The sequence below is a fragment of the Hyperolius riggenbachi genome, chromosome 1 (genome assembly GCF_040937935.1).
Source record: "Hyperolius riggenbachi isolate aHypRig1 chromosome 1, aHypRig1.pri, whole genome shotgun sequence".
Taxonomy (NCBI): Eukaryota; Metazoa; Chordata; class Amphibia; order Anura; family Hyperoliidae; genus Hyperolius; species Hyperolius riggenbachi.
Genome location: NC_090646.1, coordinates 73,636,780 through 73,661,156, shown reverse-complemented (window position 1 = coordinate 73,661,156; position 24,377 = coordinate 73,636,780). Strand labels below are relative to the sequence as shown.

Below are 24,377 nucleotides of genomic sequence, written 5' to 3'. Positions count from 1 at the left end.
GCTCCTCCGTTCGCGTCCGCCGCCGCAGGGACTTCGGAGGTCTTCGGGAGCACTCGGGCTTCCGAAGACGGGCCGCTGCATACTACGTACGCGCGAGTGCGTCATAGAGGGCTCCCAAAGGCTTCCGAAAGCTCCCTTCGGCATGCGGAAGTGGCAGTATTTGACCGAACTGGTCGAATACTGCCACGGGGGATCCTGCGCGGGACCGGGCACCGGGAGAGGAGAGGGAAGGCTCATTAGGACCGAGCCTTCCCTCTCCTTAGGTGAGTATCTGTCTTTCTTTTTTTAAATGGTAAACATTCACTTAAGTGTCCCCCTTTCTCATCTCAAAAAGTTGGGAGGTATGATAATGCATCAAACCGAAAGACTAGCTGATTGTAAAGGTAGCCATACACTGCTCCACTTGACGGCTGATCGACCATCTGATCCGATAGTTATTATCCATCCAATTTGATAATTATTATCGAATCGGATGAAAATTGGTGCTGCTAAGAGCATGCCCAATTGATGATGTAACCAACGTTGGGACGTGCCAGCATATTACACACTGGCTACCAGTGTGTAATACGCTGGTCTGTCCTGACGTCCGATCATATAACCTTCTGTTGCCATGGAGACGCAACATGGGATCGGCGATCAAGGTGAGTTTCAAATCCCCTGCCACCGGCTCGCAGCTCTGCAGGGAGGGGGAGAGGGGAGAGGAACCCAGCCGCCTGACGTTGGGCTGGAGGTCCAGTGTACCGGCCCGTGGGCCATGTAGTTTGCACAACGCTGATTTATACATTACCTGTCCTATGTCCCTCCACGCGGTGCACATCCATCTTCCACTTCCTCCTCTGTCATTTGCGCCTCACACGCCGCCGATGAAGTGTGTGACACAACGAACCACATGCTATACGCTGGAGGCATGTGAGGTGCAAGCTGAGGAGCGGCAAGTGGAAGATGGGTGGGCACTGCACAATGGGAGACATAGGAGAGGTAATGTATAAATACACACACAGGGGACACATTTATACACTAGGGGGCAGCGGTAAGGTGCCGGATGCGGCAGATATGACAGCCTTGCCTGGTTCCCATGGGATTTCATGTTGAAATTGATCAGGAATCAGCCTGCAGTGTATGGGCAGCACATTAACATTAATGTTGGTGGCTTTGTTGGTTATCTTGTATCTATTTCTTATGCTCTTCCACCCCCTGGTGGTGAAAAAAACATTTGGTTCATTTTTCTGAATAAATCACAACATTCTTCACCAGTCTAAAAATAAAATTGAGTAAATACCTCTTTTAATTTGAACCTTTCACAGCTCTCTGGAATGTTTGGTGTAATAATGTGGGTACTGTTATTTTTATTTATTGGAATAATGATTTATGTACTTGAAATAATTGGATATGATTTTGTAGGCAGTGTCAGAAGCTACTTATGTTGGTACTACAGCAATTATTGTCACCAAAAACCTGGGAAGTCCTGCTGTGTAGGATGTGTACTTTTGAACTATTAATTAAAGGAAAATTTGGGACTGACTACACACTTTACCATTGAAAGCTCTAGTACAGCCTCTCATTTATAATGCATAGGATAGTAGATTATTAAGTACCTGGCTGCCTGGGCCTGGTAGCACTATTTCCTGTGGAAATGTCAGTGCACTTCTTTTGGACACATAGTTGTAAAATCTCCTCCCCCTGTCCCATCATCACCCACTGACAGGTAGTCAGAGAGGAGCTGAGAGAGGTGCGGCAGACAGTCTGTCCCTTTGTGTACAGAGGTGACCCCGCCTACCTCATCCCTTTGCTGCTGAGAGATTAAATCTTTACAGCCAGTACTCATTATATTCTTTCTACCTGTCATTGGTCAGTGTGTATACAAGCATTTCACACTTCCCAGTGTTTTCAAAAAGAGCTAAATAAAAGGGAATTGAGACATGTTTTCTTTATGCAGACAGAGCAGGATGATGAGGGGTACTAGTAGCTTCTAGAGACACACTAGGGAGGGTGTAGGAAAGGTTAAATGCTTTTCTACACTGAGCAGGGAAAATCTGGCCAGGAAGATGAGATGATTACTGAACTGCAGTCAGTGGCGTAGCTAGAAACCTCTGGGCCCCGATGCGGAATCTGGATGTGGGCCCCCCCCCCCCTCCCGGCAACAACAGCCCCTCCCCCCTTCGCAACACCCGAAGCACACACATATCCAAATCCCCATAGCTGTGCATGGCATGGCTATATCAATTCCGCTTTCCATCAACATGGCTGCCACGTTCAATTTGCAAACATACGCAGCACCCAGAGGAAATTGAGCAATTAGTAGCAAGATGCCAGTCTGAAGGAAAATAATCGTTATGTTCGCAGCATTCACCCGATAATAATTATTATGTGCGCAGCATTCATCATAAAATCGTTATGTGCGCAGCATTCACCAGAAAATATTAGTTATGTGCGCAGCATTCACCAGATAATAATTGTTATGTGCGCAGCATTCACCAGAAAATTGTTATGTGCGCAGCATTCACCAGAAAATAATCGTTATGTGCGCAGCATTCACCAGAAAATAATCGCAATGTGGGAGCATTCACTAGAAAATAATCGCAATGTGGGCGCATTCACCAGAAAATAATCGCATTATGGGGAGCAGTCACCAGAAAGTAATCGTTATGTGCGCAGCATTCACCAGAAAACATACGCAATGTGGGAGCATTCACCAGAAAATAAACGCAATGTGGGAGCTTTCACCAGAAAATAAACACAATGTAGGAGCTTTCACCAGAAAATAAACGCAATGTGGGGGCATTCACAAGAAAATAAACACAATGTGGGGGCATTCACCAAAAAATAATCGTTATGTGGGGGCAGTCACCAGAAAATAATTGTTATGTGGGGGCAGTCACCAGAAAATAATCGTTATGTGGGAGCAGTCACCAGAAAATATTCGTTATGTGGGGGCAGTCACCAGAAAATAATCGTTATGTGGGCGCAGTCACCAGAAAATAATCGTTATGTGGGGGCAGTCACCAGAAAATAATCGTTATGTGGGGGCAGTCACCAGAAAATAATCGTTATGTGGGGAGCAGTCACCAGAAAATAATCGTTATGTGGGGGCAGTCACCAGAAAATAATCGTTATGTGGGGGCAGTCACCAGAAAATAATCGTTATGTGGGGGACAGTCACCAGAAAATAATCGTTATGTGGGGGCAGTCACCAGAAAATAATCGTTATGTGGGGAGCAGTCACCAGAACATAATCGTTATGTGGGGGCAGTCACCAGAAAATAATCGTTATGTGGGCGCAGTCACCAGAAAATAATCGTTATGTGGGGGCAGTCACCAGAAAATAATCGTTATGTGGGGGCAGTCACCAGAAAATAATCGTTATGTGGGGAGCAGTCACCAGAAAATAATCGTTATGTGGGGGCAGTCACCAGAAAATAATCGTTATGTGGGGGCAGTCACCAGAAAATAATCGTTATGTGGGGGACAGTCACCAGAAAATAATCGTTATGTGGGGGCAGTCACCAGAAAATAATCGTTATGTGGGGAGCAGTCACCAGAACATAATCGTTATGTGGGGGCAGTCACCAGAAAATAATGGCTGCCACGTTCAATTTGCAAACATACGCAGCACCCAGAGGAAATTGAGCAATTAGTAGCAAGATGCCAGTCTGAAGGAAAATAATCGTTATGTTCGCAGCATTCACCCGATAATAATTATTATGTGCGCAGCATTCATCATAAAATCGTTATGTGCGCAGCATTCACCAGAAAATATTAGTTATGTGCGCAGCATTCACCAGATAATAATTGTTATGTGCGCAGCATTCACCAGAAAATTGTTATGTGCGCAGCATTCACCAGAAAATAATCGTTATGTGCGCAGCATTCACCAGAAAAAAATCGCAATGTGGGAGCATTCACTAGAAAATAATCACAATGTGGGCGCATTCACCAGAAAATAATTGCATTATGGGGTGCAGTCACCAGAAAGTAATCGTTATGTGCGCAGCATTCACCAGAAAACATACGCAATGTGGGAGCATTCACCAGAAAATAAACGCAATGTGGGAGCTTTCACCAGAAAATAAACACAATGTGGGAGCTTTCACCAGAAAATAAACGCAATGTGGGGGCATTCACCAGAAAATAAACGCAATGTGGGGGCATTCACAAGAAAATAAACACAATGTGGGGGCATTTACCCAAAAATAATCGTTATGTGGGGGCAGTCACCAGAAAATAATTGTTATGTGGGGGCAGTCACCAGAAAATAATCGTTATGTGGGAGCAGTCACCAGAAAATAATCGTTATGTGGGGACAGTCACCAGAAAATAATCGTTATGTGGGCGCAGTCACCAGAAAATAATCGTAATGTGGGGGCAGTCACCAGAAAATAATCGTTATGTGGGGGCAGTCACCAGAAAATAATCGTTATGTGGGGAGCAGTCACCAGAAAATAATCGTTATGTGGGGGCAGTCACCAGAAAATAATCGTTATGTGGGGGCAGTCACCAGAAAATAATCGTTATGTGGGGGACAGTCACCAGAAAATAATCGTTATGTGGGGGCAGTCACCAGAAAATAATCGTTATGTGGGGAGCAGTCACCAGAACATAATCGTTATGTGGGGAGCAGTCACCAGAAAATAATCCTTATGTGGGGAGCAGTCACCAGAAAATAAACCTGTACAAATAAAAAAAATGCACTCACCTGGCCAGCCTCTGACGTGAGCTCCCCGACGTGCAACCAGCCTCCCTTGTGCAGCTCCTCTAGCGACGATCCTGCAGCGGAGCAGCCAGTTTCTCCCTAGCTGACAGGCAGAGTGCAGGGCTACGGGAAGATGGCGCCCGAAGCCCTGTACTGGAGACACAAATAGTCTCTAGTGCAGGGCTTCGGCAGCCATCTTGCCGTAGCCTTACTCTGCCTCCGGGAGAAACTGGCTGCTCCGCTGCAGCATCCTGCTCCTTCGGGAGCCAGTCCCCGGGATTTCAACACCTGGGGGGTCCAGGCCCCCGGGCCCCTCCCCCGCCTCTTTAGGAGGCGGGCCCGGTCGCCACGGCGACCCCTGCGACCACGGGCCCTACGCCCATGACTGCAGTGCTGATCACAGAGTTAATCTCTCTCAGCAGTGAGAGGTGGTGGGTGGGTTGAGAAGATTTGCTCTGTGCTGTGGAAATAACTCCCACTCTTCTGGAAACCAGCATCAACAGGAGCCACCCAGCCAGGTTCTTAAAAGCGGACCTGAACTCTTGTACAGGAGAGATGAAAAACAAAAAGAAATCTACCCTGTATCCACCCTGTGTGTGTTTATAGAGAATAGCCTGTCTAATTCTCCCTTCTCAGCAAATAATGAGCCAGTGTAATTTGAGCTGTAAACTGTTATGAGCTAACATATAAACACAGTAGGTTAACCCTTTCTGTGCTCCCAGCAAACCAGGAATTGCCACACTGCAGCATTGGATCAGTTCATCTTGGCGTGCATCTCTGAGGGCTGAGCACCAAAACTGGGTGCCGTCATAGCAGCAATACTATGCTGCGTGGGGTGCGTAATGGTAATTTGGGGCTCTGGCGGCTGCCAGACCCCGAATTACATCTCCCTCCGAGTTGCGACAAGAGTTTAGCAGCAGTGGAGAAAGCCGTCATTCGGCTCTCCCTGCGCCGAACTGAGCGGCACTGAAATAATATGTACCCCCACAGCATCTCTGTAAGAGCTTTATTAGCTGTAACAAAGAAATATTTTTCTTTTAAGGTTATTATACTGTTGCTTGTCTTTTAGAGGCGAGAGGAAGTTCTTAGTTCAGGTTCACTTTAAGTGTAATTCTTGTAAAAATGTACTGATATCTAAGGCAAAAAGCTTTCTGCATTGCTGATTAATGTACATTTACTATCATATGCATTGAAACAAATGAGAGGCTGAATTAGAGCTTTATGAAAAGTGGTGTGTTCCTTTTACCACTTCTGGATTTTCACTATGTATATCTACTGTGTAAACTTCACTTATGGATCAGGGACATAGATATGCTCACCTGATTATTTGGGTCCGCAACTCGCGATAGTGCGCACACATACTGTATGCGCATTCCTATCACTGTCCCGGTGGTCAGGGAAATTGTAGGGGGAAGGCAATAAACTTATATGTGTTTTTGGGGATGTGGGAGTAATCCGGAGTGCCCAGAGGAAAAACCTAGGAGAACATACAAACACCATGCAGATAGTGGAGACACTTGAGGAAGGGTCAGGTGACCCGTAACATGTATGTGTCTAAGCTCTGAATAAACAAACGCAAGTTTGAAGCCCGTGGAGTGCCTTGTCCTCATTGTTGTTGGCCATGCAGATAGTGCCCTGGCTGGGATTCGAACTGGGGACCCAGCGCTGCAAAGCAAGACTGCTATTTCCTATTAGTACTAACCAAACATCAAACAGTTAAAGCGGTTACAGATTCCTGTTAAAGGTTATTTTTATTGTTGATATTCCTGATACCAGCTGCATGAAAATATAGGTGTATCAGATCTCGGGCTTGATTCACAAAATGGAGCTAACTATTAGCACGGCTGTTAGCACGGCTTTGCACACATTTCAGCGCGTTTTTGTGGAAAAAACGGGTTTTGTGTGAAAAAACAGTTATCACGTGCAAAAATTCGCATTCGCACGTTAACGCAAATTTTTCGCGTGTTAACGTTCGCGTTCGCTTGATAATGCAAATGTATCATGCGAACGTGAGCGTTAATGCGCAAAAAATTTGTGTTAATGCACGAACGCAAATTTTGCGCACGATAACCATTATCACGTGAAATTTCGCGCGAAGCACTTTTCACAGCGTGCTAACAGTTAGCACCGTTTTGTGAATCAAGCCCATTGTGTCACCATACGAGCTTATAAAATCAACTAATAAAAGTTGAGTCACCCATTAAGGATATACTATGGGTAAAACTGGAATGCTTACAGCAGCCATAGCGTATCCCAGTAAATAAATGGATTATTCTGTGGTTTATTTACTTATGATCATTTGGCGGAAAAAGTGGATCAATCAGAATATTTATTTTACAACCATAACAAGCAGCTTGTATGACATTCAAGTGGTGACTTTTTTTCAAAACTTCTGTGACTTTAGAGAAGCAACCCCAAGGCCACATCACAGAATCATGGGATAAGAGGCAGCAGTCCTAAACGGACAAAGTTGTCTCATCCTAAATAATAAATAAATAATAAATAAAACTCAAGTGAAAAGGCTAAAAAAAAATAAAAAAATTAATAAATACAATCTGATGTTGTGATTTCGACACAATTATTTGTAAATGTTTGTGGTTGGAGTTGTTCTGTGATAGAGAAGTTCAACCTATGAAGATGGAGCAGCAAATCTTCAGCAGTGTACGAGATCATGGGACTGTATGTGTCTAGTCCTATTGGGCCGGTTCTAGACTTTTTGCTGCCTGAGGCAAACTTGTGAGCACAGCACCTGACAATTTATACCACAAGTTATAGCAGCAGTGTGACACAAAAAAACACCCTTAGTAAAGGGAGGTAGCCACGTATAGGTTCCAGGCATAGGTTCCCCCAGTATAGATAGTCAGGTATAGGTGCCTCAGTATAGGAAGCCAGGTATAGGTGCCCTCTGTATAGGAAGCCAGGTATACAGTAGGTGCCCCCAGTATATGCATCAAGTTATTGGTGCCCCCAGTATAGGTGCCCTGAGTATAGATAGCCGGGTATAGGTGCCCCCAGTATAGGTAGCCAGGTGTAGGTGCCCCCAGTATAGAAAGCCAGGTATACCTTCCCCCGTAAAGGTAGCCAGGTATATGTGCCCTCTGTATAGGAAGTCTAGTATACAGTAGCTGCCCCCAGTATAGGTAGACAGTTATAGGTGCCCCCAGTATAGGAAGCCAGGTATAGGTGCCCCAAGTATAGGTAGCTAGGAATAGATGCCCCCAGTATAGGTAGCCACATATAGGTGCCCCAAGTATAGATAGCCAAGTATAGGTGCCCCCAGTATAGGTAGCCAAGTATTGGTGTCCCAGTATAGATAACCAGGTATAGCTGGTTATATGCTTTTTTGAAGTCCCAGGCGCATAAATGCAACTGTATTGCTGGACAGAGTACTGGTTAAGGGCGCTGCCTTTGAGATGGGAGACCGGGGCCTCCCTAGGGTCAGCACCTATTCAGTAAGGCGTTCAAAATGCTGAATACCTCCCAACATTTCAAAGTCCCAAAACGGGACAAGTAGGCCACACCCCTGGCCACACCCCCAACCCCCTAGTCACGCCCACCCCAGGGGAAAAAAGTTTTTTGCTTTTTTTTAAATTGTTAAATTACTCCCAAATGGGAGGGTGCCGGGGTGGTGAGGAGAAGGAGGAGGAGGAGGGTGGCCAGGCAGAGAGAGGGGGAAAAAAAGCCGATCGAGGCACCAGCCCGCCCGGTATGCGGCATGGATGTCCGCCGCCATCATTATCCTTCTCCCTCCTCCTAATATGTGCCCCAGTGTCCCCTTCCCCCCCCCCCCCCGCACAGTAAAATTGGCAGCGGAGCGGGCAGTAAGTCTTACCACTGCCGTAACGGGATCCCATCTGGTCTTCTCGCTTCCTGCTTCCTGTGACATCACAGGAAGCGAGAAGACCAGATGGGATCCCGGTACGGCAGTGGTAAGACTTACTGCCCGCTCCGCTGCCCATTTTACTGTGCGGGGGGAAGGGGACACTGGGGCACATACTGTATTAGGAGGAGGGAGAAGGATAATGATGGCGGCGGCGGCGGCCATCCATGCCGCATACCGGGCGGGCTGGTGCCTTGATCGGCTTTTTTTCCCCCTCTCTCTGCCTGGCCACCCTCCTCCTCCTCCTCCTCCTTCTCTTCACCACCCCGGCACCCTCCCATTTGGGAGTAATTTAACAATTTAAAAAAAAAGCAAAAAACTTTTTTTCCCTGGGGTAGGCGTGACTAGGGGGTTGGGGGCGTGGCCAGGGGTGTGGCCTACTTGTCCCGTTTTGGGACTTTGAAATGTTGGGAGGTATGCAGCATGAAGGAAGAGGGAGGCCCCTGCAGGAATACACACATCAGTGCAGCAGTGATTGCCAGTCAGGGTGAAGAGGACAGAAAGAGGAAGGAGGTTTTTGTACGGCTCTGTATCACTGTGTGTATGGACGGTTGTCACTCTGCTGACAGAAATAAAGTGCAACATCATCAGGCTGCACATCATTAATAGACAAAGTGAAACTATATCCATATCCAGTTACAGTGAACCTGTCTGGCACCCCAGACACTCTGTTTGACTCATAGATGAGAAGTTTGGGAGGTTGTCCCTCTTTCTGTTGGTACAAGCAGATATCATCATCTATATCTGTGCTGGTTGTGCATGTGATGGTGACCTTCTCTCCTGGCGACACAAATATATACTCTGGAGTCTGAGTCACCACAGTCTCCCCGCAGGATCCTGAGGATGGGAAGAGACACAGTCATTAATCATACATGTCTGTCTTCCTATCAGTGCTGATGTGTGTATGTATTGTACAATGTATAGATGGATGTGCACAGAATGATGGGAGGAGCCTCATCTCTCACCCTGAATAGAAAGGAAGATGACGGCCAGCAGATAACTGGGAGAAACCATCTTCATGTTTCTGGGGGGTCAGATACAGACTAGAAGACGTCTCCTGTACAATGACATCTATATAGAGGGTGACGGGGGAGGGGACACCCCAGGGACTCTGTTTATGCAAATACTGGGGAGGTGCAAATTGTGTGGTTTCAGTTCATTTATTTTCAGTAAATTAAAGTTGAACATATACAGAAAAGCCTGTGTTTTTAAAGGAACTTCTCATTTGAGGCATCACTTCTCGGTTCTATGAATAGTACACGGCAAATCAATAATTTCATATCTCCCAACTGTCCCTGTTTTGGAGGGACAGTCCCTCTTTGGGGACCCAATCCCTCCATTTGTCCCTCTTTTAGGACTCATGTACAGATCATTGTAAATATATATGTATTTTTCTACTGAAAGATGTGTTTGATTGACTCTAAACTTTATTCACATCCTTTAAATTGCTATATTTCTTATTTTTAAATGTTACAATGAATTAAAATGACCAAGGATATAGAGGACCAGTGTGGCCTGAATTATAAAATAACATATTTTTCTTCTGAAATATTATAGTATGTGTGTCTAGGATTGTTCTGGGGGCGTGGTTAGGGGTGTGGCAGGGGCATTGCTTAAAGCCAATGGGTACCATTTAAAAAAAGAAAAAGTCAGATACTCACCTAAGGAGAGGGAAGGCTCGGTCCTAATGAGCCTTCCCTCTCCTCTCCCGGTGCCCTCGGTGCTGCGCTGGCTCCTCCGTTCGCGTCCACCGCCGCAGGGACTTCGGAGGTCTTCGGGAGCACTCGGGCTTCCGAAGACGGGCTGCTGCATACTACGTACGCGCGAGTGCGTCATAGAGGGCGCTCGCGCATTCGTAGTATGGAGCGGTCGCGTCATCGGGAGCCCGAGTGCTCCCGAAGGCTTCCGAAAGCTCCCTTCGGCATGCGGAAGTGGCAGTATTTGACCGAACTGGTCGAATACTGCCACGGGGGATCCTGCGCGGGACCGGGCACCGGGAGAGGAGAGGGAAGGCTCATTAGGACCGAGCCTTCCCTCTCCTTAGGTGAGTATCTGACTTTTTCTTTTTTTAAATGGTAAACATTCACTTAAGTGTCCCCCTTTCTCATCTCAAAAAGTTGGGAGGTATGATAATGCATCAAACCGAAAGACTAGCTGATTGTAAAGGTAGCCATACACTGCTCCACTTGACGGCTGATCGACCATCTGATCCGATAGTTATTATCCATCCAATTTGATAATTATTATCGAATCGGATGAAAATTGGTGCTGCTAAGAGCATGCCCAATTGATGATGTAACCAACGTTGGGACGTGCCAGCATATTACACACTGGCTACCAGTGTGTAATACGCTGGTCTGTCCTGACGTCCGATCATATAACCTCCTGTTGCCATCATGGAGACGCAACATGGGATCGGCGATCAAGGTGAGTTTCAAATCCCCTGCCACCGGCTCGCAGCTCTGCAGGGAGGGGGAGAGGGGAGAGGAACCCAGCCGCCTGACGTTGGGCTGGAGGTCCAGTGTACCGGCCCGTGGGCCATGTAGTTTGCACAACGCTGATTTATACATTACCTGTCCTATGTCCCTCCACGCGGTGCACATCCATCTTCCACTTCCTCCTCTGTCATTTGCGCCTCACACGCCGCCGATGAAGTGTGTGACACAACGAACCACATGCTATACGCTGGAGGCATGTGAGGTGCAAGCTGAGGAGCGGCAAGTGGAAGATGGGTGGGCACTGCACAATGGGAGACATAGGAGAGGTAATGTATAAATACACACACAGGGGACACATTTAAACACTAGGGGGCAGCGGTAAGGTTCCGGATGCGGCAGATATGACAGACTTGCCTGGTTCCCATGGGATTTCATGTTGAAATTGATCAGGAATCAGCCTGCAGTGTATGGGCAGCACATTAACATTAATGTTGGTGGCTTTGTTGGTTATCTTGTATCTATTTCTTATGCTCTTCCACCCCCTGGTGGTGAAAAAACATTTGGTTCATTTTTCTGAATAAATCACAACATTCTTCACCAGTCTAAAAATAAAATTGAGTAAATACCTCTTTTAATTTGAACCTTTCACAGCTCTCTGGAATGTTTGGTGTAATAATTTGGGTACTGTTATTTTTATTTATTGGAATAATGATTTATGTACTTGAAATAATTGGATATGATTTTGTAGGCAGTGTCAGAAGCTACTTATGTTGGTACTACAGCAATTATTGTCACCAAAAACCTGGGAAGTCCTGCTGTGTAGGATGTGTGCAGGTTGATATAACTTTTGAACTATTAATTAAAGGAAAATTTGGGACTGACTACACACTTTACCATTGAAATCTCTAGTACAGCCTCTCATTTATAATGCATAGGATAGTAGATTATTAAGTACCTGGCTGCCTGGGCCTGGTAGCACTATTTCCTGTGGAAATGTCAGTGCACTTCTTTTGGACACATAGTTGTAAAATCTCCTCCCCCTGTCCCATCATCACCCACTGACAGGTAGTCAGAGAGAAGCTGAGAGAGGTGCAGTAGACAGTCTGTCCCTTTGTGTACAGAGGTGACCCAGCCTACCTCATCCCTTTGCTGCTGAGAGATTAAATCTTTACAGCCAGTACTCATTATATTCTTTCTACCTGTCATTGGTCAGTGTGTATACAAGCATTTCACACTTCCCAGTGTTTTCAAAAAGAGCTAAATAAAAGGGAATTGAGACATGTTTTCTTTATGCAGACAGAGCAGGATGATGAGGGGTACTAGTAGCTTCTAGAGACACACTAGGGAGGGTGTAGGAAAGGTTAAATGCTTTTCTACACTGAGCAGGGAAAATCTGGCCAGGAAGATGAGATGATTACTGAACTGCAGTCAGTGGCGTAGCTAGAAACCTCTGGGCCCCGATGCGGAATCTGGATGTGGGCCCCCCCCCCCCCCCTCCCGGCAACAACAGCCCCTCCCCCCTTCGCAACACCCGAAGCACACACATATCCAAATCCCCATAGCTGTGCATGGCATGGCTATATCAATTCCGCTTTCCATCAACATGGCTGCCACGTTCAATTTGCAAACATACGCAGCACCCAGAGGAAATTGAGCAATTAGTAGCAAGATGCCAGTCTGAAGGAAAATAATCGTTATGTTCGCAGCATTCACCCGATAATAATTATTATGTGCGCAGCATTCATCATAAAATCGTTATGTGCGCAGCATTCACCAGAAAATATTAGTTATGTGCGCAGCATTCACCAGATAATAATTGTTATGTGCGCAGCATTCACCAGAAAATTGTTATGTGCGCAGCATTCACCAGAAAATAATCGTTATGTGCGCAGCATTCACCAGAAAAAAATCGCAATGTGGGAGCATTCACTAGAAAATAATCACAATGTGGGCGCATTCACCAGAAAATAATCGCATTATGGGGAGCAGTCACCAGAAAGTAATCGTTATGTGCGCAGCATTCACCAGAAAACATACGCAATGTGGGAGCATTCACCAGAAAATAAACGCAATGTGGGAGCTTTCACCAGAAAATAAACACAATGTGGGAGCTTTCACCAGAAAATAAACGCAATGTGGGGGCATTCACCAGAAAATAAACGCAATGTGGGGGCATTCACAAGAAAATAAACACAATGTGGGGGCATTTACCAAAAAATAATCGTTATGTGGGGGCAGTCACCAGAAAATAATTGTTATGTGGGGGCAGTCACCAGAAAATAATCGTTATGTGGGAGCAGTCACCAGAAAATAATCGTTATGTGGGGACAGTCACCAGAAAATAATCGTTATGTGGGCGCAGTCACCAGAAAATAATCGTAATGTGGGGGCAGTCACCAGAAAATAATCGTTATGTGGGGGCAGTCACCAGAAAATAATCGTTATGTGGGGAGCAGTCACCAGAAAATAATCGTTATGTGGGGGCAGTCACCAGAAAATAATCGTTATGTGGGGGCAGTCACCAGAAAATAATCGTTATGTGGGGGACAGTCACCAGAAAATAATCGTTATGTGGGGGCAGTCACCAGAAAATAATCGTTATGTGGGGAGCAGTCACCAGAACATAATCGTTATGTGGGGAGCAGTCACCAGAAAATAATCCTTATGTGGGGAGCAGTCACCAGAAAATAAACCTGTACAAATAAAAAAAATGCACTCACCTGGCCAGCCTCTGACGTGAGCTCCCCGACGTGCAACCAGCCTCCCTTGTGCAGCTCCTCTAGCGACGATCCTGCAGCGGAGCAGCCAGTTTCTCCCTAGCTGACAGGCAGAGTGCAGGGCTACGGGAAGATGGCGCCCGAAGCCCTGTACTGGAGACACAAATAGTCTCTAGTGCAGGGCTTCGGCAGCCATCTTGCCGTAGCCTTACTCTGCCTCCGGGAGAAACTGGCTGCTCCGCTGCAGCATCCTGCTCCTTCGGGAGCCAGTCCCCGGGATTTCAACACCTGGGGGGTCCAGGCCCCCGGGCCCCTCCCCCGCATCTTTAGGAGGCGGGCCCGGTCGCCACGGCGACCCCTGCGACCACGGGCCCTACGCCCATGACTGCAGTGCTGATCACAGAGTTAATCTCTCTCAGCAGTGAGAGGTGGTGGGTGGGTTGAGAAGATTTGCTCTGTGCTGTGGAAATAACTCCCACTCTTCTGGAAACCGGCATCAACAGGAGCCACCCAGCCAGGTTCTTAAAAGCGGACCTAAACTCTTGTACAGGAGAGATGAAAAACAAAAAGAAATCTACCCTGTATCCACCCTGTGTGTGTTTATAGAGAATAGCCTGTCTATTTCTCCCTTCTCAGCAAATAAAGAGCCAGTGTAATTTGAGCTGTAAACTGTTATGAGCTAACATATAAACACAGAAGGTTAACCCTTTCTGTGCTCCCAGCAAACCAGGAATTGCCACACTGCAGCATTGGATCAGTTCATCTTGGCGTGCATCTCTGAGGGCTGAGCACCAAAACTGGGTGCCGTCATAGCAGCAATACTATGCTGCGTGGGGTGCGTAGTGGTAATTTAGGGCTCTGGCGGCTGCCAGACCCCGAATTACATCTCCCTCCGAGTTGCGACAAGAGTTTAGCAGCAGTGGAGAAAGCCGTCATTCGGCTCTCCCTGCGCCGAACTGAGCGGCACTGAAATAATATGTACCCCCACAGCATCTCTGTAGGAGCTTTATTAGCTGTAACAAAGAAATATTTTTCTTTTAAGGTTATTATACTGTTGCTTGTCTTTTAGAGGCGGGAGGAAGTTCTTAGTTCAGGTTCACTTTAAGTGTAATTCTTGTAAAAATGTACTGATATCCAAGGCAAAAAGCTTTCTGCATTGCTGATTAATGTACATTTACTATCATATGCATTGAAACAAATGAGAGGCTGAATTAGAGCTTTATGAAAAGTGGTGTGTTCCTTTTACCACTTCTGGATTTCCACTATGCATATCTAGATCCCTGTAAACTTCACTTGTGGATCAGGGACATAGGTATGCTCATCTGATTATTTGGGTCCGCAACTCGCAATCGCGCGCACACATACTGTATGCGCATTCCTATCACTGTCCCGGTGGTCAGGGAAATTGTAGGGGGAAGGCAATAAACTTATATGTCTTTTTTGGGATGTGGGAGGAATCCGGAGTGCCCAGAGGAAAAACCTAACAGACATGGGGAGAACATACAAACGCCCATGCAGATAGTGCCCTGGCTGGGATTCGAACTGGGGACCCAGCGCTGCAAAGCAAGATTTCCTATTGGTACTAAATAAACATCAAACAGTTAAAGCGGTTACAGATTCCTGTTAAAGGTTATTTTTATTGTTGATATTCCTGATACCAGCTGCATGAAAATATGTGTGTATCAGATCTTGGGCTTGGTTAACAAAATGGTGCTAACTATTAGCACGGCTGTTAGCACGGCTTTGCGCACGTTTCAGCGCGTTTTTGTTGAAAAAACGGGTTTCGCGTGAAAAAACAGTTATCACGTGCAAAAATTCGCGTTCGCACGTTAACGCAAATTTTTCACGTGTTAACGTTCGCGTTCGCACAATAATGTAAAGTTAACGCGCAAAAAAATTTGTGTTAATGCATGAACGCAAATTTTGCGCACAATAACCATTATCACGCGAAATTTCGCGCAAAGCACTTTTCACAGCGTGCTAACAGTTAGCACCGTTTTGTGAATCAAGCCCATTGTGTCACCATACGGGCTATTAAAATCAATTAATAAAAGTTGAGTCACCCATTAAGGATATACTATGGGTAAAACTGGAATGCTTACAGGAGCCATAGCGTATCCCAGTAAATACATTGATTATTCTGTGGTTTATTTACTTACTAGCTGATTGCCCGCGTTGCCCGGGTATGTATTTGGCTGGTGTTGGCCCCGCCCCCTTTCCCTAACCCTAACACACAATTACTTAATTACTTAATGACCAAGTTTGTGAGCTTTGTGGTCTTTGGCATCAATAATTTGCATTGAAATAAAATAAATCTGATTGGATGTGACTCCACCCCTTTTCTGAATTTGAACCCAAATCACCCAATGGCCAAGTGTACCAGGTACAGGTGATTAACAGTGCAAGAGGCTTGTACCATTAACAGTGAAAGAATGGCAGCAATTAAATATTCCCCTTAAAAATCAATAGGTGGATTTTGATTGGCTTTTGTACGTTCCACCCACCTTTCTGAAAATGAATCCCAGTCACCCAGTGACCAACTGTGCAAAGTTTGAGAACCCTACCATTAACAGTGTAAGAATGGCTGCAGTTTACATTTTCCCAATGAAATTTGTATTTTTCTCCACCCACTGATTTCCTGACATTGTGCGGGTATGTATTTGGCTGGTGTTGGCTCCGCCTACTTTTTTCTAACCCTAACACACAATAACTCAATGACCAAGTTTGTGCGCTTTGCGGTCTTTGGCATCAATAATTTGCATTGAGATTAAACAAATCTGATTGGCTGTTTGTGGCTCCATCCCTTTGTCTAAATTTGAACCCCAGTCACCCAGTGACCAACTGTACCAGGTTTAAGGCTTGTGCCATTAACAGTGCAAGAATGGCAGCAATTAAATTTTCCCCTTGAAAATCAATAGGTGAATTTTGATTGTCTTTTGTTGGCTCCACCCACTTTTCTGAATATTAATCTCAGTCACCCGGTGACCAAAAAGTTTAAGAACCCTACCATTAACAGTGTAAGAATGGCTGCAGTTTACATTTTCTCAGTGAAATGTGTATTTGTCTCCGCCCACTGATGACGCAGTATTGCCCGATTATGTATTTGGCTGGTGTTGGCTGCGCCCACTTTTCCTAACCTTAACACACAATTACTCAATTACTCAATTACCAAGTTTGTGAGCTTTGCGGTGTTTGGCATCCATAACCTGCATTAAAATGAAACAAATAATATTGTCTGTTTGTGACTCCACTCCCTTTTATCAATTTAAACCCCAGTCACCCAATGATCAACTGTACCAGGTTTAAGTGCCATTAACAGTGCAAGAATGGCAGCAATGAAATATTCCCCTGAAGAATCAATAGGTTATTTTTGATTGGCTTTTGTAGGCTCCACCCACTTTTCTGAATATTATTCCCAGTCACCCAGTAACTAACTGTACAAAGTTTGAGAACCCTGCCATTAACAGTGTAAGAATGGCTGCAGTTTACATTTTCCCAGTAAAATTTGTATTTGTCTCCGCCCACTTATGAACCCGTGTTGCCTGCTTATGTATTTGGCTGGTGTTGGCTGTGCCCACTTTTCTAACCCTCACACACAATTAATCAATTACTCAATTAGCAAGTTTGTGAGCTTTGCAGTGTTTGGCATCAATAATTTGCAATGGAATGGAAGAAATCTAATTGGCTGTTTGTGGCTTCACCCCCCTTTCTCAGATTGAACCCCAGTCACCCAATGATCAACTGTACCAGGTTTGAGGCTTGTGCTATTAACAGTGCCAGAATGGCAGCAATGTAAATATTCCCCTTGAAAATCAATAGGTGTATTTTGATTGGCTTTTATAGGCTCCACCCACTTTTCTGAATATTAATCCCAGTCACCCAGTGACCAACTGTGCAAAGTTTGAGAACTCTACCATTAACAGTGTAAGAATGGCTGCAGTTTACATTTTCCAGTGACATTTGTATTTGTCTCCGCCCCCTTTTTGGTTATGGGAATAAAAAGTATCCTATACTTTATTCCAGGTAATGTACTATGTGTGTGCCAAATTTCATTCAAATCAGTTCAGCCATTTTTGCGTGATCGAGTAACAAACATCCAAACATCCGAACTTTCCCATTTATTATATTAGTAGGATGATCAATCGGCTGGAAAGTGGATCAACCAGAATATTTATTTTACAACCATAACAAGCAGCTTGTATGACATTCAAGTGGTGACTTTTTTTTCCAAACTTCTGTGACTTTAGAGAAGCAACCCCAAGGCCATATCACAGAATCATGGGATAAGAGGCAGCAGTCCTAAACGGACAAAGTTGTCTCATCCTAAATAATAAATAAATAATAAATAAAACTCAAGTGAAAAGGCTAAAAAAAAATAAAAAAATTAATAAATACAATCTGATGTTGTGATTTCGACACAATTATTTGTAAATGTTTGTGGTTGGAGTTGTTCTGTGATAGAGAAGTTCAACCTATGAAGATGGAGCAGCAAATCTTCAGCAGTGTACGAGATCATGGGACTGTATGTGTCTAGTCCTATTGGGCCGGTTCTAGACTTTTTGCTGCCTGAGGCAAACTTGTGAGCACAGCACCTGACAATTTATACCACAAGTTATAGCAGCAGTGTGACACAAAAAACCACCCTTAGTAAAGGGAGGTAGCCACGTATAGGTTCCAGGCATAGGTTCCCCCAGTATAGATAGTCAGGTATAGGTGCCTCAGTATAGGAAGCCAGGTATAGGTGCCCTCTGTATAGGAAGCCAGGTATACAGTAGGTGCCCCCAGTATATGCATCCAGTTATTGGTGCCCCCAGTATAGGTGCCCTGAGTATAGATAGCCGGGTATAGGTGCCCCCAGTATAGGTAGCCAGGTGTAGGTGCCCCCAGTATAGAAAGCCAGGTATAGCTTCCCCCGTAAAGGTAGCCAGGTATATGTGCCCTCTGTATAGGAAGTCAAGTATACAGTAGCTGCCCCCAGTATAGGTAGACAGTTATAGGTGCCCCCAGTATAGGAAGCCAGGTATAGGTGCCCCAAGTATAGGTAGCTAGGAATAGATGCCCCCAGTATAGGTAGCCACATAAAGGTGCCCCAAGTATAGATAGCCAAGTATAGGTGCCCCCAGTATAGGTAGCCAAGTATTGGTGTCCCAGTATAGATAACCAGGTATAGCTGGTTATATGCTTTTTTGAAGTCCCAGGCGCATAAATGCAACTGTATTGCTGGACAGAGTACTGGTTAAGGGCGCTGCCTTTGAGATGGGAGACCGGGGCCTCCCTAGGGTCAGCACCTATTCAGTAAGGCGTTCAAAGCAAGACTCCAGTCCTTAACACTGCAGGGTGGCCTCTTGAGTAGATAGCACTGGCAGCAGCTCTTGAGCACTTTGAGTCCAACAGGAGAAAAGCGCTATACAAATGTTCATATTATTATTATTGCGCACACAGAGGCTGTTTGTTTTTAATGTGTTATGCTACGTGGCTTTTATATTGCTGTTTTACAATTTGAGAGATAAAAAACTTTGGAGTGGAGAAGGAAGTCTGGATGTCTTCATACACTGGGATAAAGATGATATAATATGCATGATACAAATGCAGCCAGAGGTGGTTAAAATCTGCTGAACTACAGGGATAAAAGGGGGTGCCAGCCCAGGGCCTCCCATGACACCAGGTGATGCCACTTCCTCAGGCAGCATCCTGACATCAGGCCAGGCGGCATTCCGTCCCCCCCCCCTTCCTCACCCCACTCCTTGCTGGTTCGGACTGGGCCACTGGGGAGTCAGAAAATTCCCTGGTGGGTCCTCTACTTGGATGGGTGTAGCAGTGCATGAAGGGGAAGCTTGCAGGCACACAGCTCTCCCCTCCAGTATTTAGTGCTGCAGTAGCGGATGAGCAGATGATGACTCACTTCTTCCTGGTTCTGCCACCAGAGCTCTGCATGTCACTGGTCTTCTGTCTGCAACACCACTCACTGTACTTCCTGATTAGCGGAAGTACAGTGATCAGTATTGGAGACAGTAGACTTGTGACATGCAGAGCTCCAATGCCAGGAAGAGGTGAGTCGTTGCCCACCCACCCGCTCACTGCTGCAGCGCTAAATACTGGAGGGGGGAGCATGAAAGGAGGGGCCCCATGTGAGGGAGGGAGAAGTTGAGGCCCCCTATCTGCCACTGTGTGCCTACAAGCTCTCCCTTCCAAGCTACCTATACTGGTGCACCTATAGCTAACTACCTATCTTGGGGGCAACCAATAGCTAGCTACCTAAACTATGGGCACCTGTAACTTGCTACCTTTACTGGGTGCATCTATAGCTGGCTACCTATACTGTTGGCACCTATAGCAGGCTAACCTATACTGGGGGCACCTATAACTGGTTAATCTATACTGGGGGCACCTATACCTGGCTAACCTATACTGGGGGCAACTATACGTGGCTAACCTATAATGGGGACAACTATACCTAGCTGACCTATACTGGGGGCACCTATGCCTGGATGACCTATACTGGGGGCAACTATACCTGGCTACCTATACATGGTTCACCTATGCCTGGCTACCTACGTACCTATACTGAGGGTGTTTATTTTTTTGGGTTGCACCGCAGCTATAACGTGCAGTGCAAATTGTCAGGTGCTGTGCAATCATTCCAATCGGTGGGGTGCAACCTCACAAGTTTGCCTCAGACAGCAAAAAGTCTTGTGGCGGCCCTGGTGAGAGCACACAATTAATCAGAACCACAAGTAGATTGCATGAGTTAACAGAGTACATTGGTAATTAACAGAACTGTACACGCTATGTGAAGCTTCTGATGCATTGCAGGTTACTAGAGAGTGCAGCATAACAACTGTATTCAATTGATTGCACACCTGAGAACATCTGCAGCAAACTGAGCAAGAGGGGACATACATGTGATATAATGATAAGACGGTGCTTTGGCGCAGTCAAGGCTGGATTTATGCTTTTTGTGCCCTTAGGCCAAGAATGTTGTGGTTCCTGTTCCTTGTGCAGCAGTGCCCCTCCCATTACCATACCTCCCAACATTTTAAAATTAGAAATTGGGACACAGGCCACACCCCTAACCACACCCCCAACACACACCCTAACCACACCCCCAAGTCACGCCTACCATAAAGTTTTTTGAAGATTTTTTTTTAATATTGATGCCCTTATATGTTTTAATAAATGTATCCCTCATATACCCTGCCCGTGGGTGGGGCTAACTGTAATGTAGTTATACCAGCTAATGTAGTTACATAAAAAAATATGAAGTAAATGCACATAATGACAGACAGTGTTTTCCCAGTAAATGCACATAATGAGAGACAGCTTTTCACCAGTAAATGCACATAATAAGAGACAGCTTTTCACCAGTAAATGCACATAATAAGAGACAGCTTTTCACCAGTAAATGCACATAATAAGAGACAACTTTTCACCAGTAAATGCACATAATAAGAGACATCTTTTCACCACTAAATGCACATAAGAGACAGCTTTTCACCAGTAAATGCACATAATAAGAGACAGCTTTTCAACACTAAATGCACATAATAAGAGACAGCTTTTCACCACTAAATGCACATAATAAGAGACAGCTTTTCACCAGTAAATGCACATAATAAGAGACAGCTTTTTGCCAGTAAATGCATATAAGAGACAGCTTTTCACCAGTAAATGCACATAATGACAAACAGCCAGTTGTCCCCAGTATATATAGCCAGGGATATATGTGCCCAGTATATGTAGCCAGTGGTATATGTCCCCAGTATATGTAGGCAGGGGAATATGTCCCCAGTATATATAGCCAGCGGTATATGTGCCCAGTATATGTAGCCAGGGTATATATGTGCCCAGTATATGTAGCCAGGGTGTATATGTGCCCAGTATATGTAGCCAGGGTGTATATGTGCCCAGTATATGTAGCCAGGGTGTATATGTGCCCAGTATATGTAGCCAGGGTGTATATACAATACAATACAATAACATTTCTATAGCGCTTTTCTCCCATAGGACTCAAAGCGCTTAGGCTCTCTCAGATTCAGTAATTGGTAGTAGGGTGAAGTATTCACACAACAAAAGTTATAATTCTGCAAATGCCAAACTGAACAGGTGGGTTTTCAGTCTGGATTTAAACACGGCCAGAGATGGAGCTGTCCTGATCTGTTGAGGTAGGGAGTTCCAAAACGTAGGGGCAGCATGACAGAAGGCTCTGGGACCAAAAGTTTCCAAGTGGACTCTGGGTATGACTAGATTATTAGAACCTGTGGATCTGAGAATGCGGGGATTGCTACGCAGCTGCAACATATCTTTCATGTATCCAGGGCCCAGATTATTCAGGGATTTAAATGTCAGTAGACCGATCTTGAATAGGACCCTCCATTCTATAGGTAGCCAGTGAAGGGAGTGCAGGACTGGTGTTATGTGGCAGTGACGGGGTTGGTTGGTTAGCAGTCAGGCAGCAGTATTCTGTATCAGCTGTAGGCAGTACAAGAACTTTTTTGGAAGGCCAGTGTAGAGAGCATTACAGTAGTCCAGTAGTAGTACAGTATAACCAGGTTAGACTCGATTAGCTAGGTTTATCGGGCTTCTCTTTATATCAGCCTAGCTGGCTTGGTTTCCGTACTCTATATACTGATGCATATTGACTGATACTTATTGGATCATGTTGGTCATGCTTATCTATGCCCTCTGTGAGTGGTTATGACCATTTTTGAATAATTTCTGTCTGTGATCTCCTCACAGAGGTGGGTATATTCATCACCAAGGTCTAATTGCTAACAGGTGGATGGGAAAATATTGATTAGGCCCCCTTTCTATCTCCTATAAGTGGTCATGTCCCTATATATATATATATATATATATATATATATATATATATATATATATACATACAATCTACTCCAATTTGATCATTTTTTGGAATTTTGCAATAGGCGTTACCAATGGTATACTACTCCAGTATTGCAGGATAAGATTCAATTAGTTATGGTGGTCTCCCCTTGGTGTCCAGTGTCGGCAGCAGCACTTTGTATTGCATTGGCAATCATTTCTATGTCAGTTTATTCTGACATAATATAAATACAGTGTGTGTATATGTAATATTCAAATTACTTACTATACAATTTTTTAATAAAGTGCAGTTTTTTGAGCAGCATATACTGGTTTGTGCTTTTTGTTCAGTTTTTGAAAAGCTCACAGAAACCTGTGAAATTCTCTCAATTACCTTTTCAGAAAAGCTCTCAGTTACAGTAAAGCTCTCAGTTACCCTTTCACTACCCACTTACAGCTTTACTCCCCATTTGAATATAAATACCCATATCAGTTTTATCATGTTTAACCCTTCTTGACCCAACATTCCCATGAATAGTGTTTCCTTTGCAAGCTTTACTGAGAGAATACCTCAGAAATGTAGATCTGCAGAGAATGGCTTCCTAGCAGGTCAGAATATCATGTCCACCGATACGGCTCTTGTCTGTCAGTGGCCTTGGGTTTGTGCTGAGACTACAATTCACAAATATCCTCTCATGTATTCCTGTATTCAGAGCAGTGTGTGTTATGGGTGACGGTGCTGTGGTTAATTATACACCTGCTGCAGTGTGTAGTGCTGTCATTATATGTGAGACAGGATGGAGGTTTTTGTACGGCTCTGTATCACTGTGTGTATGGGGTGCTATCATACTGCTGACAGCTATAGACGGCTTCATCTTCCTCCTTCACACCAATGATTGTCAGAGTGTAATGTGTGTAAGAAGCACTGCTGCCAGTGAAGCGGCCTGGGACTCCTGTGTATCTGCTGGATGCACCAGTGATGAGAAGTGTTGGAGACTTTCCTGATTTCTGTTGGTACCAGGCTATACTATTCCAAGTTAGAGAGTTGGATGTACATGAGATGGTAGCCTTCTCTCCTGGAGACACAGAGATATACTCTGGAGTCTGAGTCATCACATATTGCCCAGAGGATCCTGAGGATGGGAAGAGACACAGTCATTATTCATACATGTCTATCTCCCTATCAGTGCTGATGTGTGTATGTATTGTACAATGTATAGATGGATGTGCACAGAATGATGGGAGGAGCCTCATCTCTCACCCTGAATAGAAATGAAGATGATGGCCAGCAGATAACTGGGAGAAACCATCTTCATGTTTCTGGAGGGTCAGATACAAACGAGTCTGCTGAACAATGACATCTATATAGAGGGTGACGGGGGAGGGGACACCCCAGGGACTCTGTATATGCAAATACCGGGGAGGTGCAAATATTTCCTTTTTTAGCCCTTTCTCTGTTTTAGTTCAGTAATTTGCACTTCTTCACACTCCGGAGAGCTCAGCCTTCTGTGACCACATTACATTTCCCCATTTCAAAGTTTTACTATATAATACACAGACACATCTAGTGAGCTCTTATGTTTCATGAGGCTTTCTGAGATTTAATGGCCTTCTCAATAAGAAATAAAGAGATGTGAAGACCTAAAAAGAATTTGGGGAACCCTGGTGAGGATACAAAAACTGATGATCCATGGTAATGTGGAGGATGGGAGAATAATATGATGAGCTGATACCATATTTCTGGGTTCCTACTTTTTTAATTGAGTAGATAAAAAAGCATTGTTTCTGGCAGCAGAAATAGGACATTTCTTCGCCTGGCGCCGAAGCTG

At 45.0% G+C, this 24,377-nt stretch overlaps 1 gene segment (V, D, J or C); it reads right to left on the bottom strand.

The window, feature by feature from the left end:
* LOC137563083 (Ig kappa chain V-III region MOPC 63-like) overlaps window positions 1-24,377 on the bottom strand; it is a 662,489-nt gene that overhangs the window by 162,707 nt on the left and 475,405 nt on the right.